Source organism: Mauremys reevesii, linkage group 7 (assembly GCF_016161935.1).
Source record: "Mauremys reevesii isolate NIE-2019 linkage group 7, ASM1616193v1, whole genome shotgun sequence".
NCBI classification, from domain to species: Eukaryota; Metazoa; Chordata; order Testudines; family Geoemydidae; genus Mauremys; species Mauremys reevesii.
This window is the reverse complement of record NC_052629.1, coordinates 107,450,754-107,467,534: the sequence shown is the minus strand read 5'-3', so window position 1 is coordinate 107,467,534 and position 16,781 is coordinate 107,450,754. Positions and strand designations below refer to the sequence as shown.

Here is a 16,781-nt window from a genome sequence, read left to right as displayed (position 1 = left end):
GAAATAATCATACGTGTGCTGTAACCGGACAGTTAGAGCTCACTGACTCACCACTAACCTGCAATCTGGCCCTGAGCTCTTTGGAAAAAAATCTTACCCGCACTGAGCTCATGCAGAGGGCAGCTGGGGCAGAAAAGCAAATAGTGACTAAGTCACCCTCATACCTTCCTTGACCCTTGTCTGGCTGGGGGAGAAGGGGTGCAAAGCAGCCCATAGTACAAATTAGGGCTGCTCTAACATGCACCAGTTAGAATAATCCCTTAAGGACTGTTCTGCCGGCCAAGAATTAGTGGAGTGTACCACACTCTGGTCCTGCCCCCTTCTCACCCTTTGCTTATCTCCTACTCTGGGAGGGGAGACAGGAGGCACCGACAAAGCCTGCAATGCTGACTTTATTCTAGTCCAGGTTTCTCCCATGCTTGTGGAGCCCTTTGGGCTGGTTTCAGGTCCCTTTGCACTTGCCAAATTTGACCCATATTATTTCTTCTGCTTTTTGCATCACTCAGTTTATGCTACTACCTCTCTTCCCTGCATGCCCTCATGCTCTATGAGAACAGCCACTATGCTGCTTATAACATAGCTATTGCCTGTGTTGTCTCACTATATATCTTATAAAGGCTAGACCTGTGACTGTGTTTGATAATGAACTTGCTTCAGTCACTCACACAGATCTGCTCTCTATTCTCCAGCTGGCTTCTCTTCTTAATGTCCCTGCTCATAAGTTTGGCACTGTTGGCTCAAGAGCCTTTCATGAATAGCCTGCAATTGCTTTTCTGCCTCAGACTCTCTCTATCCAAATCTCTTCCATAAATGTCTCTTCTCACTTGTGTCTTCAATTCTTTCCCCCTCTGCTGTCATTTCTTATTTCACTTAAGCGGTATTATTAAACTCTGTAAAGCTGTTCAGAGGATACAATTTGCATGAAGGGCACTAGGCAAAATAAAGCTATATTTGAGTGTCCTGCTTAAATCCACTCAGGATTGTCTTTTTCTGAACTATAAAAAAGGAATTTAGCAAATGGTGCAAAGCCACTGGGAAGAGCACAACACTAATTTGCTGATGTAAGCGACTCCCATGGAAGCTGGCACCATGGGTGGCAAGGGGATTGAACCCTGTTAGTTATTTGGGGTCATGCTCTATATGCACTCCATGCACTAGGATGGGGTGGGCAAACTTTGTGGCCCGAGGGCCACATCTGGGTGTGGAAATTGTATGGCGGGCCATGAATGCTCACAAAAGTGGGGGTTGGGGAGTGTGTGGGGGTGAAGGCTTCACTTGGGGGTGCAGGTTCTGGGGTGGGGCTTGGGATGAGAGGTTGGGGGTGCTGGAGGATGTGCCGGGCTGGGACCAAGGGGTTCGGAGAGTAGGATCAGAGCTGGGGTGCAGGAGAGCGTCAGGGGTGCAGGCTCCAGGCAGCGCTTACCTCAAGCAGCTTCTGGAAGCAGCAGCAGCATGTCCCCCCTCTGACTCCTACGTGGAGGTGTGGCCAGGGGGCTCTGTGCATTGCCCCGTCCACAGGTGCCACCCTTGCAGCTCCCATTGGCCACAGCTGCCAGCCAATGGGAGCTGCAGGGGCAGTGTGCGGCACCCCCTGGCTGCCCCTATGCATAGGAGGTGGAGCGGGGACATGCCGCTGCTTCTGGAGCCATGAGGAGCCACAGCACAGGCAGAGCAGGGCAAGCCCCCAACCCCACTCCCCAGGTGGAGCTTGAGGGCTAGATTAAAATGTCTGAAGGGCTGGATGCGGCCCCCGAGCCGTAGTTTGCCAACCCCTGCACTAGGAACTGCAGACTCCAGCCCTGGATCAGACTCTAACCCTCCCCCCTCTCAGGGGTTCAGAGCCCAGGCTACAGCCTGTTACTTTTAGCCCCATAGCCCCACAAGCCAGAGTCAATTGACCCAGGCTTTGAGACACAGAGTCATGGGTTTTTTTTTGCAGCATAGACATACCCCATGAAACTACAGGTTCTGAAGTGTTTGCAGGATCAGGGCTTTCAGTTGTAAGCACCTGTGATAAATAAAGTGTGTGGGTGTGTGTGGTGGGGGGGAGCTCCCTTTTGATGGGCACCCAGCCAGCCAGTTGGCTGTAAAATCCCTCTTGGTAGCTGTTCTCTACTTGCTTTACATGTAAAGGGTTAAAATGTCCCCTAAGTAAAGAAAAAAAAAGTGGGCACCTGACCAAAAAGAGCTAATGGGAAGGCTAGAGCTTTTTAAAATTGGGAAAGAAACTTTCCTTTTGTCTGTTCTCTCTGGGCTGCAGGGACACGGAACAGCAATGCTATAAGCAGGAATGCTGTGTAAGGTTGAACCAGGTATGAAAAATTATCTTCCATACCTAGAAGGAATCATTTGGATAGGGAATGTTTAGATCGGTTTATTTCGGCTTGTGGGTCTCCGCTGTGCTAACCCCAGATGCTTTTGTTTGCTTGTAACCTTTAAGCTGAACCCCCAAGAAAGCTATTTTGGGTGCTTAATTTTATTAAAAACAAAAAGGAAAAAAATACACCTTTTTTAAGAACAGGATTGGATTTTTGGTGTCCTAAGAGGTTTGTGCATATGCTGTTTGATTAGCTGATGGCAACAGCTAATTTCCTTTGTTTTCTTTCTCAGCTCTTCCCCAGGGGGCAGGGGGTGAAAGGGCTTGAGGGTACCCCACAGGGAGGAATTCCCAAGTGCTCCTTCTTGGTTCAAGGGTTTTTTTTAGCATTTGGGTGGTGGCAGCGTTTACCAAGCCAAGGTCAGAGAGAAGCTGTAACCTTGGGAGTTTAATACAAGCCTGGAGTAGCAAGTATTAATTTTTGAATCCCTGCGGGCCCCCGCCTTCTGCACTCGAAGTGACAGAGTAGGAATTCAGCCTTGAAAGCACCTTAAATCCGTGTTTGGGTTTTTTATTTGCCTACAAACCAGTGGCATTTTAGGAATAATAGTTATAATTCTCACTCCAATGCTCAAAGTCAGTGGGAATTTTTCCATTGCCTTCACTGGGCATTGGATTAGATCCATGATCAGAATATGTGACCTGGAACAATAATGCAATGTCATATGTCCAGCAGTAACAAGAACGTTTACAATTCAGAGTTGCAGAGCTAAGCAACTCCGCTAAAGTTTCACATTCCAGAATCATCACCAACTACTGAAGCATAAAGGAGTTTGATTCCCCAGCAGCATCCCTTACAAACTTCTCCAACGTGGGTTGTTTTTTGGCTGGGGGGAGATGGGGACAAGCTGCATAATTAATACCTCTCAACACATTGTAAACCTCTCTCATCCCTAAAGCCATGCCCCTCCACCCTCCTGAGCATGATGCTGTGACAAATGCTCAACCTCCATTTTATATCATTATAATTACCATTGGCTGAGCATTTCATAGGGACATGCGGTCCCAACAAAACCCTTTATTATTATTTTGTAAATGGCACTCAAACTCCTTGAGCTGATGAAACAACATCAACAAAGCTAGAAGGCATTGCTCACCCAGTGACTCACTCTGCAAAAATTACATTGCCAACTGCACTTTTGAAGTCATACACCAGTGGTCTCCAACATTTTTAAACACAAGATCCTTTTTTTGAATTTAAGTGCAACCCAGGATCTACCTCAAAGAAAATGTAGAAATAACAGTAATCACACAAACCCAAATGCTCCCTGCCCTGCCCCTTCTGAGGCTCCGCCCTGCTCCCTCCATCCCCCCTCCCTATGTCGCTCACTCTCCCCTCCTCTCACTTGCTTTCATCAGGCTGGGACAGGGGGTTGGGGTGCAGGCGGGGGTGGGCTCTGGGCTGGGGCTGAGCTGAGCAGTTTGGAGTGTGGGAGGGGCTCTGAGCTGAGCCTGGGGCAGAGGGTTGGGGTGCAGGCTCTAGGAGGGAGTTTGGGTACAGGAGTGGGCTCAGGGCTGTGGCAGGGGGTTGGAGTGTGGGAGGGGTGCAGGCTCCAGCCAGGCACTGTTTACTCAGGCAGCTCCCGGGCGGCGGCACAGCAGGGCTAAGGCAGGCTCCCTGCCTCCCCTGGCCCCGGACCACTCCTGGAAGCAGCTGGCATGTCTGGCAGCTGCTCCTGGGGGGAGAGGGGCAGATGGCTCCGTCCGCTGCCCCTGTCCGCAGACACCGCCTCTGCAGCTCCCATTGGCCATGGTTCCCCATTCCTGGCCAATGGGAGCCGTGGAGGCGGTGCCTGCAGGCGAGGGCAGTGAACAGAGACCCCCTTGCACCCCAGGAGCCACTGCCGTACATGTTGGTTGCTTCTGGGAGCAGCGTGGGGCCATGGCAGGCAGGAAGTCTGCCTTAGCCCTGTTATGCCATTGGACTGTTAGTGACTGATCTCCGGGTTTGGCTGCAGGAGGGTTGGCAACCCTAGACTGAGACCGAGATCATCTGTCAGAGGCTCCACGACTGACCAGTCAATTGCAATCTACTGGTTGGTGATCACTGAGTTAGACCATTCTAATGAACAACTCCCTGCTCCAGAGCAGTCAAATGGAGGCACCACACACCAGAAGTGCTGAGGCAGAATCAAGTTCTACTATAACCAGTGACAGTGCACAGAGAGGATGCAAAGAGAAAGTCAGCTTGTTCTTAAGGAATAGAAATGTGGCAGGCTAGAGGTGGATGGAGTTTACTCTGCATGGGACAATGTCTGCAGCGAGTTATGAGGGAGGATTGGAGACTGAAGGTTCCACCAAGCTCTCAAATGGAATCCCTATGAAAAGAGTTGGAAGGGGAAAGGTCTCTGAGACGGTGGGGGTACTGTACTGTACTCAGGGCTGCACTGTAACTCAGACTGGGGAAGGGTATTTCTGGATTCCATAAAGCCATTCAGGTCTGTTTCTCTTGATAAAAACCGTTGCTGTCTAAAGAGCTCAAGAAGAAAACTAGGAAAAAACAACTTGCTGACAGAATCCCCGTTTGTGGCTGAGCAGGTAGCAGCTCACTTGGAACATAAAAGATCAGACGCGGTAGAGATGGAAATGTCTTAGAGGATAGATTCTGTCCACCTGCGTAGACTAGACACAGCCCCCGACATGTCAGATATTAAACAGTTTGACTGATCTTAATCAGAAGGCCAAGAGCATATTTCAGTCACTGAGGCCCGGACTGGCACTTTGCAGTCTAGCTCAAGTAAGGCGTAGCACATACGGTGTAGCTGTGCTGTCCCAGGACTAGGATGGGGAGCAAACTGTGACTCAGGAGAGCTGCTCCTGATTTACGCTGGTGTGAGATCAGAATTAGGCCTTACATCCCAAAGCACGATTCAGGGGAAATGGAGGAGTCTCTCCTGGGTTTGCATCAGAAGAATGGGAAACTCCTCTTTCAAGGCTTTGATACTAAACACTATACTAGCCCCATGTTCACTCAGAACTGGGCCCAGGCTTGTGACCCACAGCAGATCTCTTGACAAAACTGAGTTTGTAATGAAACCCCAAACCAACCAAACCCCCATGTCTTTGGAGTTTTGCTGGACCTCTGAAAAAACCAAGGGCCTGACCCCCCGCTGACATCAATCAGTGCAGTGAGTCAAATGGAGCTATGCTGATTAACATCAGCTGCGGTTCTGGCCCCAAGTTAACAACAACTAAACAAACAGCTCTGTATAACTGTTTCTTCTTCAGGTGTTTGTTTGTGTGTGGAGGGGGAGGGGGCGGGGAGGGGGAGATTCACATTCGTGAGCAACATCAACATTGAAGGAAACAGCAAACACACAGAAGGTGAATCACGTTCCTGCTGACCAACAAAAGACAAGACTCCCACTTCCCTCCCTTGAGCTAAATAGGACCTCCCTTAGATGCTGATTCAGCAGTCCTAATACCTACTGCTGAACTGGGGCCTTAACTGCTAGTTAGGTCCTCCAACCTCTTTGCCGGCCCTGCCTCTAGAGGGCGACAGCCTTCTCCCTCTCATATACACAAAGCCAAAGTGTCACAGAGGGTCAAAACCAAACTGCAAAGTTTCCTGTGTGCATTGGAGCAATGAAGGCTCTCAGGAAAGAGTGGAGATTTGGTCCTAATAGGGTGATGAGATGTCCCGATTTTATAGGGACAGTCCTAATATTCAGAGCTTTGTCTTATAACAGGCACCTATTACCTCCACCTCCTGTCCCAATTTTTCACACTTGATATTTGGTCACCCTAAGTCCTAATAAATGAAGAGTCCTACATGCAGTGCGAGCACTGCTACAAAACGGAGCGGACATAAGCCAGCATCCATACCCATCACATCAAAAGGAGTTAGCTTATTCTCATCTGCCTAATGCTGTCCTAGCTGCGTATGTTCAGTTAGCCCAGCACTTGGGGGCTACAGGGACAGTGTGGGATTAGGACTGGGGAGTTGAGATGGAGGCAACTTGATTTTAAGACATTGTCTACAACATAAAAAGACAACATAGGACACACCAAGTAACCATTTGACTAATTTATGAAGCTGAGGCTATGTGAGATTATTGCCAAAGCTACTGTAAGAAGACGAAAGAGAAAGATCAAAGAGAAATGAAAGTTATAATCATACTTTTATGAAAGCTCTCAAAGTAGGCGCAGTCAAGGCAAAATGTAAGCGTATCACTTGAACAAGCTCTTTTGATGAGGAGATTGTGTTGAAAGTGACAGCAATAACGGTCTGCGAGAAATAGAAATTGATCACTGTCAGGCAGGTAGCTCCTTTTGTCTAGCAGTAAGTTGATAACCAAGGTGCAATCTGCATGTTGTTTTTAGATATGTTGCTCTCAACATTTGAGCTGGTCGCTGCGCTAATCAGTATGGAAAAGATGACAAGTAGGGCTAATGGAGACAGCTGAACCAAACCCCCAAGTCCCAAGACTCCCAAATACAGGTTTGTTTGGGATCTGAACAGGGGTCCTGAGCTAGAACTGAATTGTGCACCTTGGTCGCCCCTCTAATTATTACTTTCAATAAAATATAATGATAAATATAGTCAAATGATATTATTTGTGGATTCTGAATCTTCCTCTGCTCCCCTCCTTCACATACATCTCAGCCTCCTTTAAAGTACACCTCTACCCTGATATAACGCGGCCCGATATAACACGAATTTGGATATAATGTGGTAAAGCGGTGCTCTGTGTGTGTGTGGGGGGGGGGCTGCGCACTCCAGTGGATCAAAGCAAGTTCAATATAACACGGTTTCACCTATAACACGGTAAGATTTTTTGGCTCTCGAGGACAGCGTTATATCGGGGTAGAGGTGTACCAACATTCCACTGCAACATTGGTACAGCGGTAGGGACGGGGGAGCCAGGGTACATCTACGCCGCAATAAAACACCTGTGGCTGGCCCGGGTCAGCTGACTTGGGCTCACAGGGTTCGGACTGTGGGGCTATAAAAATGGCAGTGTCGCTATTTGGGCTCAGGCTGAAGCATGAGCTCTGGGACCCTGTGAGTAGAGAGGGTCCCAGAGCCCAGGCTCCAGCCCAAGCCCAAACATCTACACTGCAATTTTATAGCCCTGAAGCCCGATCCCTGTGAGCCAGAGTCAGCGGACACAGGCCAGTGGTGGGTGTTTTACTGCAGTGTAGACATACCCCCCCGATTCTTCTAGCAGCATGGGAAGGGTCAGCTCACACAAAGATGTGAGCCAGGTAAGTTACTTTGCCCCACATGCCGGGAATGTTAGACAACACTGAAGCACTTAATAGGCAAATCATTCAAACGAAGTTTGACAAGTTTTTAGTTGCAGCTCCTACAAACCATCATGCTGTCACTTTTGACAGATGACTCTTCAAACAGCAGAAGAATTATGGAGTCCTTCCCACACCGAGCAAGCAGACCATTTTGCTTTGTATAAAAATGTTTACAATAACCAGCTCCAGTTTATTGAGCATGTGTTAAAAGGCACTTGCAAGCTACACAGATCATCATCAAGGAGCATCTCCACTTTAAATCTTAACTCTCTTTTAATGGGATTAGATTCTGTGTAATTTAGCATCCTAAATACCACAGAGAATATTAAAACAAGGCAAATAACATGACTACACCTAGGTGGGATATATTTCTAGTGTGTTTGTGTCACAATTACCAGACTAACTGCATCTTTGACCCCTCAGTCTCAATCCTCTCTAGCAGCCACATGTCTCTTGGTGGAAGCACATGATTCTCCGTCTCTCAGACTGGGCCCTGAGTTGAGGTCCCCTATGTATCAACCAGGATTAGATTTATGTGCAGACACTGCTATTCTGTTCCCTCTGAAAGTAATGACAATGATAATTACTGACCAAACAGCCTCTTGGAAGCCCAGTATTAGTTATTTAGAACTAAAGCATTCCAGAGAAAACAGATCATAAACAATAAAGCAGCCTATTGGCACACCTGATTGCCAGCTAGGGATCTATCCACCTTCCACATGGGGATACTGCAATGACTAATTCCCTTTCAGAAAGTTTCTCTTTATGTCTCTTTATGTCAGTCTGTCTCCCTGTCAGAGCTGGGTGCACTTTGGTGGTGGGTCCCGCTTCGGCGGTAATTCGGCCCCAGAGCGGAAGGACCCCCCGCTGGCGAAGACCGGGAGCGGAAGAAGCTCCGGGGGCCTTGGAGCGAGTGAAGGACCCCACTCATGGGGGCCCCTCAGGCCTGGGGCAAATTGCCCTTGCCCCAGGGCAGCCCTGGGCTCCCTTATGCTAACTCAGGGCTTTTCTAAACTACAGAGCCTTTGCTGGTACAGCTGTATCTGCAAAGCCCCCTACTGGAGATGCAGCATACAAACAACTTTGACCTTGGGGATTTTGCAGACATAGTTATGTAGGCGAGATGTATTTAATACACACACACACACCCTATCTGACATACCTATGCCAGCAAAAAACTTAGTCATAAGCATGGTCAGCCCTACGCTCTTGGGTCTACCGAAACCATAGAGTGTTAGTGAGTCTGAACAAGTGCAAGGCAGCCAAAATCTATTCTCATTTATGCCAGTCTAAGACCAATCTCCACTGACTGCAATAGAGTTACGCAAGTGTAAATAGAGCCAGAATTTACACTTGGGGGTCTAACACACCACTTTACAGATCACAACTGAATTTGGCCTACCAATTTTATCCTAGTTGTTACCTATACAATTCTCAGTATAATATATCTTTGTAGTTACAGGACCAGTATCAACAGTCATGTAAAGCAGTGGCTCTCAATTTTTCCAGACTATTGCACCCCTTTCAGGAATTTGATTCGTCTTGCATACTCCCAAGTTTCATCTCACTTAAAAACTATTTGCTTACAAAATCAGACCTAAAAATACAAGTGTCACAGCACACTATTATGGAAATATTACATACTTACTCATTTTTTACCATATAATTATAAAATAAATCAATTGGAATATAAATATTATACTTTCATTTCAGTATATCATTTATAGAGCAGTATGAACAAGTCATTGTCTGCATGAAGTTTTAGTTTCTACTGACTTCGCTAGTGCTTTTTATTTAGCCTGTTGTAAAACTAGGCAAATATGCAGATGGGTTGATGTACCCCCTAGAAGGCCCCTGCGTATCTCTAGAGGTACATGTACCTCGATTGAGAACCACTCATGTAAAGGAGTCTGTGTACTTGATGAAAGGCTCCAAAATCAGGACAGAAGTTCAATGACATGCACACTAACAGACTTTAATTTTAAAACTACTAGGAAAAGAAAAATTTCTGTCTAGAATGACTGACACATTGTGGCTTTTTATCTCTAATTCAAACAGATTCATTAAGAGGTTCTCTCATAATCTCAGTTATACTGGTGGAAACCATAAAAACTGGAGCTTTGGCTAGTAAGCCATACATAGTAGAGACCAGTTCTTTGAAAAATCTTTGGTTTCAGACTGGGAGACACGGCATGCTCCTTCCCAGAGGATGGGTTTGGTTTGAATGTTTGCAGTGAATTGGATGCCTGCAGAAGCAGGGAACTGATTACACAGACTTAGGCTGGGGATAATGCAGATAGCTGTCATGCACAGTTACCTCTGGGTATATACTTCAGTCCCGGTCAGTAACAGTCCAGCTATTCCATTTCTGGGCTCCGTACACTGCTTTGTCAATGCAGTTAGCTCCTGATGTGTACCACGCCCACCATAAACCTGTGTAATTAGTTCCCGGCCCCATTTATAGCAGATATTAGACAATCCCATGAATAATCTACTATCTTTTTAATCTCTAACCATCCTGACTACTTTTTACAACAAGCCTTTTAAAGTATTTAACATTGCCAGCAGTTGATTTACCTGTTGGTAAAGTATTGGAGAAGGATAGAGTTAAAGCAAACCATTTGCTGCTCTCTGATTGTCACATCCTCTGGAAAATCTAATAGTAAAAGTACTAGACTGCAAGGATGATTTTGAGTCTGGTGCTCTAACTAGACAAGCCAGGTTATCTCACGTACTCCATAAATAATGAAAGCCAACATTAACAGTTAAGCAGAACAACATGCAGTGAAATGTTCTCTATGTAGTTGTGCACCAGGCATTAGGCTATTTTAGATGTGCCTATTCCGCCATCTGGTGGCATTTACAAATCATATCATAGGCGGCCTCTGCATTTTCTTCACCTACTTCCATGTATACACCCATGTTAATTTAAAATTCTACTCCTGATAGGTTACTTTGACTTTTAATTCCACAGAAAACATCCCCAGTTCTGCCCTCCAATATTTTCTCTCTTCTCCCACATTCCCAAGTTATTTCACTCTTCTCTACTTTTCTCTTCACATCCAAACTTCACTCACAGATTGTTCAGATCACAGCTCTTAAGCCATCCTAGTGCTTTTTAAGCCCTTCCAGAAATTCTAGCCTCCCTTGGACAGTTATTTTGAGACACCTCTTTGTATGAGAGATGAGTCTTTCACTGGCTCAGACGTACATATAAAGTGGGCTGGGCCAAGCAAAACAGTGGGGTAACAGGGTTATAACTGAGAATCAGCACTTTGATTCCACCTGAGAGTTCCCAGTGCAGCAAGGCAGCTTAGCACCCCTCCACCAGCACAAAGCTGCCTGTCCTAAAGCTAGCTAACCCAGACGAAGGAGGCTCCCCCCCAGAACAGGGGGACATTTGGATGGCATAGAGCCACCATTCCCTCTCTGCATCCTGGTGATCCCAAGCTGCCACTACTACTTAGATCAGCCTCCACATTGCTTTAATTTGTACCTGGGGACTAGTCCAACTCCAGGGTAGAGCAGCCCAGAATCAGAACACAAAGGTGACTTAAAAATCAACTTTTCATCCCCACCCCTTTGCCTCCAACTTGTATCAAGCACTCTTGAGTCAAGCTTCAGGATACAGTTCCTAGTATTCTGGAATGTCTATGTTCATATCACAGAATAAATACAGCGGACAAACAAATTCATGGACACCTAGGACTTCAGGATTGCTGTCAGGTTCTGCTGCATTGCTTCTGTGTTATACAGACAGAATTCAGATCCTCCTGTGCCAGAAATATAGGCCCCATACCATTTATGCTAAAGCTATTGCTATGTACCATTAGATTAGCTGTTAGAAATATAGGGCCTATAACACACCGCTGAGCAGTTCTGCTGCCATCCAGTAGAGGATGGCCACACACATATACTACGCAGTTTATTCCAATAGCTTTAAAACAGCAAATTGAGCCTCAATATATCCATAGAAGACACAAACCATAAAGGAATTTTTTTTCGTACACCATGAAAAAAGAAAACAGCTCCACAATTAATATCAAGTACCCTGGGGAGGGTGATGAAAAGTCTAAATGATGGAACTGGCATCTGTGGGAATTCAAATTCACTTCAGCATAATTGAGCATCATCCCAGACATAGCTAGCCAGAGTGGGGCCAAAATGGACAGTGAGGGTCAGATTCCCAGCTTGTATGTCCCTACCCACGAAGAACTTGACAATGGCAAATCCAGTCTGAGTATCCAGTTATGAGAACCAACGTGCCAGATCCAAACCCCACCAAACATCTAATTCCAAAATTGGATCCAAATTCTTGCATCCTGAGACCATCTCTTGTTCACATGATTGTTAGTGTATCGTGGTGACTTTAATGAGAGTGATGCTAACTTAAGTGAGGTCTGTGCCCTGTAGCTAGTACTGCAGGAACAAACAATTTCTGTTGTAACAATGAAAAAAGGACTGCATTTACACAGACTGTCGTTTTCCTCACCCAGTGACTCACTGTCTGCATAAATGCCTTGTGCTGCCTAGTATAAATTTAGATAATACCAAGATCTCTCCCCTGGGAGAGTGATAATCAAATCCACTTTGTCTACTTCACTGGAATATTTAACATGTAGTTAGGAAGCTAGGATTTACTGGACTGAGATGTCACTTGTGAGGTAAAATTATCTCTGGCAGAGGCACACCACCATTGGCTTATTCCAGCATGGCACTGGTCTGTCAGAAGGCCATCATTCTACCTCTTTGTGGGTTTTCTATTACTGTTTGAGTGCCCCGAAGTGGGTTAGATGCTTGTCAGGGTACTCACTCACCACCAGTAGCACCTCTTCCTGGCTGTTCTGGGAATTCTCTCTTTCAGGTCCGACACCTTCACTTGCAGACTCTTCCCCGTTGTCTTCTCTCTCACTCTGAAGTCCCACTCTCGCTCCAGGAGCTATGGCCAGGTCACTGTGTGACTTCCCCTTCTGGAGTATAGCGTCTCACTGTACCTGTTGTCCAGACAATACCACTCCACCGGGGGCTAGTAGGAGAACCCAGGCCTACCCACCACTCCAGATTCCAGCCCAGTGACCCTAACACACAGTCAAGGTCTGCTCAGTCCCCAGCCTTGCTGCTCTCCCCCAGGCTGCTTCCTACTTGCTTCCCATAGGCTTTCTTCTCCATCCTTCTCTCTGTGGGTATGCCCTTCCCTCAGGGCTAGGCTCACAGGGTCTTACTCTTTCTGTGGATTTCCTCTAATGCACAAAGGTGGCTACAGACTTTCTTAATGCAATCACCTTTCTACTGTCAACTTACTGACTTTATACCAGTCCCTCCTATTCCTCTTCAGCTGGGTTCCATCTCCAATCAGTCCTTCAGTCCCCAGCTCTTCCCCAGGGACAGTCTAATAGGTTACCGGTAATTACCCTAATTTACAAGCTCTGCCCTGTGTGTGGTGGACACCCCCATCCCAGTGCCTTACAGAAACAAGTAAAGGCATGCTTCCTGCCCCAGAGAGGTTACAATCTAATGTCTCTACCCTCTAAATTGATCAGTACAGGCTGACCCTTGCCAGGTAGAACAAGTCACAGGACTGCGGCCTCAGAGCTCAAATCTGCAAATGCTCAGGCTGGTGACTAACATACCTCATTGTTTGCAGAGAAAGATGCTAACTACAGATGTGAAACAACAAGTGAGGTCAGTAAACAACTGTCAGGGAAAGGGAGAGGTGGGGAAAAGGTCATAGTAATAAAATCAGATATTTACTCATCTAGGCCTGATCCTGAAACTGGACCTGCAGATAGTAGCATGACAAATAAGCTAGTTAAAGAGTTCTCCAAATTGATCCCATTTTCATTCTCATTCTTTTAATTTCTTCCTTTCCCTTACATATGGCCCCTAGGCACCTGGGTAAAGAGCACCCTAAAAATCCTTAGATAAATAGATAAGCAGCTATACAGGATGAAAAACCGATAAGCAGTGAAGTTGGATGTCCTCCAAATTTGTTGTTATACTTAAATTAATTGTCATGTCTTGCTTCAGTGCAGCAATTTACTGTTTCCCTCTTTCCAGTCCATATGGGCTGAGGCTTTTTCTTATGTTTTAAAATAAAACCAGTAAAATTGTTTTTCAAAAACGTTCAGGTTCTTAAGAGTTTTTGATCAGTGTGCCCTCTTAGCATTAAAAAAAAATCAAACACCCTTTTAAAAATCAGCTAAAAGTTTATTATATACAATAAAATATGCTAACAGCATGGGGGAGCAGTATCTGACTGGAGCAATTCTTTCTTTTACAGCACCATAAAAATCTCTCCTCTGCTTTTCAGAGCAAATGGGTTTTGAGACTGCACTTTCCATGCTAAACAGGAAAGTGACCGTAACTAGGATTCTGCATTCATTTTCTTGGCTGTTTGATTTTCTGTACATAATTGAACCAAGATTGCATTGTTTTGAAAAGGGGAGAGTAATGGATACAAGAAAGAAAGTGGATATTTAAAAATTCAACTAGTTTGGTTATTTATAACATTCAGTTATTCCTGCAGCTAAATCAGATCAGTTCTGAGCCTTCAATTTTCCTTTAGGCCAGGGGTAGGCAACCTATGGCACATGTGCTGAAGGCAGCACGTAAGCTGATTTTCAGTGGCACTCACACTGCCCAGATCCTGGCCAGAGGTCTGGGGGACTCTGTATTTTAATTTAATTTTAAATGAAGCTTCTTAAACATTTTAAAAACCTTATTTGCTTTACATACAACAATAGTTTAGTTATATATTATAGGCTTATAGAAAGAGACCTTCTAAAAATGTTAACATATTACTGGCACACAAAACCTTAAATTAGAGTGACTAAATGAAGACTCAGCACACTACTTCTGAAAGGTTGCTGACCCCTGCTTTAGGCTTTTGTAAGATTGTAGTTGTCCAACAGCAAAATGGGCTAAATTCAGTGACACAAAAGATGCTGCTTACCATTTGCACTGATTTTGGGCCCCATGTGGACCACTGAAAATGCCCCTGTACTCCACACATCTTTCCTTTTCAAGTTCTTGTGAAACATTCATTGGGAAAGGGGAAGGAGCCAGATAGTGAGATTGTATTTGCCAGAAGGGCAGTACATTCAGCCCCTAAACCAGGGGTTCTCAATCTGAGGGTTGGGACCCCTCAAGGGGTCACAAGGTTATTACGGGGGGGAGGGGGTCACAAGCTGTCAGCCTCCATCCTAAAGCCTGTTTTGCCTCCAGCATTTATAATGGTATTAAATACATAAAAATGTTTTTAATTTATAAGGGGGTCACACTCAGAGGCTTCATATGTGAAAGAAGTCACCAGTAAAAAAGTTTGAGAGCCATTGCCCTAAACCTATAGATGGCTTGAGATCTGTGACTCACAGGGTATCTGTCACTACCACATGTATCCTACTGCCTGGCCAGTTCCCACAATCTCATGGTCACAAACACACATCAAATTATCCTTTCACCAAGGTGCATATTTATTCTTTTCTTACAAATTATCTTGCAGGCTTACAGCAAGGCAACCCATATATCCCACCTTCAGAACTTTACCCTCTGAGCCCTCAGTTACTTCCTGTTCCTCCGACTTATATCCTTTCATCACCTCATTAACCCACTGATTACCATCCAGGTGCTCACAATTCCCCAACAGAAAGTGTATAATAGCCTCCAGTTGGGACTGCAGCCTTTTTCAGGCTACAGCAGTGTCAGTGGTCAGGGTGCTGCTGATAGTGCTCTGGCACACTAGGACACTGACAGAGCCCAGGGCCCTCTTTGGAACCATGCTGCTCTGTAGTCCCTAAGGGCCACTACCACAATCCATTCCCAGTGAGGGATTCATGTGGTAGAGGGGGACACTGTTCAGTGGCACAATTCCAATGCTGCAGTTACTCCACTGTACTATAGATACTTACTACAGTAATAGGAGGGGCTTTTCCTTCACTGTAGTAAATCCACCCACTCAAGAGGCAGTAGCTAAATTGATAGAAGAAGAAGAAGAATCATGTTTATTACTGTAGTGCCTAAGGACTAGGGTGACCAGACAGCAAGTGTGAAAAATCGGGACAGGGGGTGAGGGGTGATAGGAGCCTGTACAAGAAAAAGACCCCAAAATCAGGACAGTCCCTATAAAATTGGGACATTTGGTCACCCTACTAAGGACCAACCATGAATGGGGCCCTATTAGGCTTGGTACTGTACAGAGTAGCAGCCAGTCCCTGCCCTATAGAGTTTACAACTTAAAAACATACAAGACAGACACAGGTTTACATGATCATGTACTATTTTTCCACACGTGTATTAGCAGTTAGAACCCAGGAACTTCAGATCTACAGCAGACCTCTTCCACTTGAGAAAAGGTGGTAACTGGTATCAGAAAAGGGACATGACACACACCTTGCCGGTGGTTTACACAACCATTTGTGAGGGAGCAGTGAAAATTTGGTACTGGGACTCCTGGGTTTTACTACTGGCTCTGGGAGTAGAGTGTGGTCTAGTGGACCACACAGTCAAGCATTTCACTTTGACATACTTTCTTTGAATCATAGAATATTAGGGTTGGAAGGGACCTCAGGAGGTCATCTAGTCCAACCCCCTGCTCAAAGCAGGACCAAACCCCAGAATGACAGAGTGGCTCAGAGAATGAGACTTGGATCTGTTATGTTAGCAACCTTGGTTGTTTCCCGTATGCTCAGTAATAAGGCTGTGAATTGCAGAATTATTACCTGCAGTCAGTGGAAGAGGTAAGTCTAGAATTTATGATCTCCTGCCAACTATACCTAGGTTATAGGATATTTCAGGTGGGAATCTCTATCTCACACTCCCATCCTCACCACCATGGCCATCAAAGCTACTCCAAAGGGGGAAGGGGGGTGAGCAAGACGCTACGCTTTTGATCTTAGCTCCAAGGAGCCGAGAAGCGATTGCCAACACTTGCAATTTTATCTCCACTCTTGTGATACGTAGTATTTTGCGTAGTACCCCAGCTCCGGGAGTTATGTTGCCAACTCTCACAATTTTATCACAAGCCTTGAGGTATACAGTGTTCTGCTTACAGCCCCAACTTGTGAAGACAATTGATTAGGAGAGAATCTCAGCTCTCATTTAAATAAGAACAGTACGTCCCCAGCCCTCAGGGTTGCAGAGACAAGCATGAAAACGT

General features: G+C 45.7%; 1 long non-coding RNA gene across 5 annotated transcripts in view; it reads right to left on the bottom strand.

Annotated features, from left to right (window-relative positions):
* Positions 1–16,781, bottom strand: part of LOC120409577 — a 30,533-nt gene that overhangs the window by 13,402 nt on the left and 350 nt on the right. For 3 of the 5 annotated variants that reach the window (XR_005601354.1, XR_005601355.1, XR_005601352.1), the window contains exon 1: positions 12,445–12,890. The exons of 1 other annotated variant lie outside the window; for it this stretch is intronic. This is a non-coding gene — a long non-coding RNA (uncharacterized LOC120409577). Of the gene's footprint in view, positions 1–12,440; positions 12,891–16,781 lie in introns of those variants that run through there. One more of the 5 variants, XR_005601353.1, reaches the window with a different exon arrangement.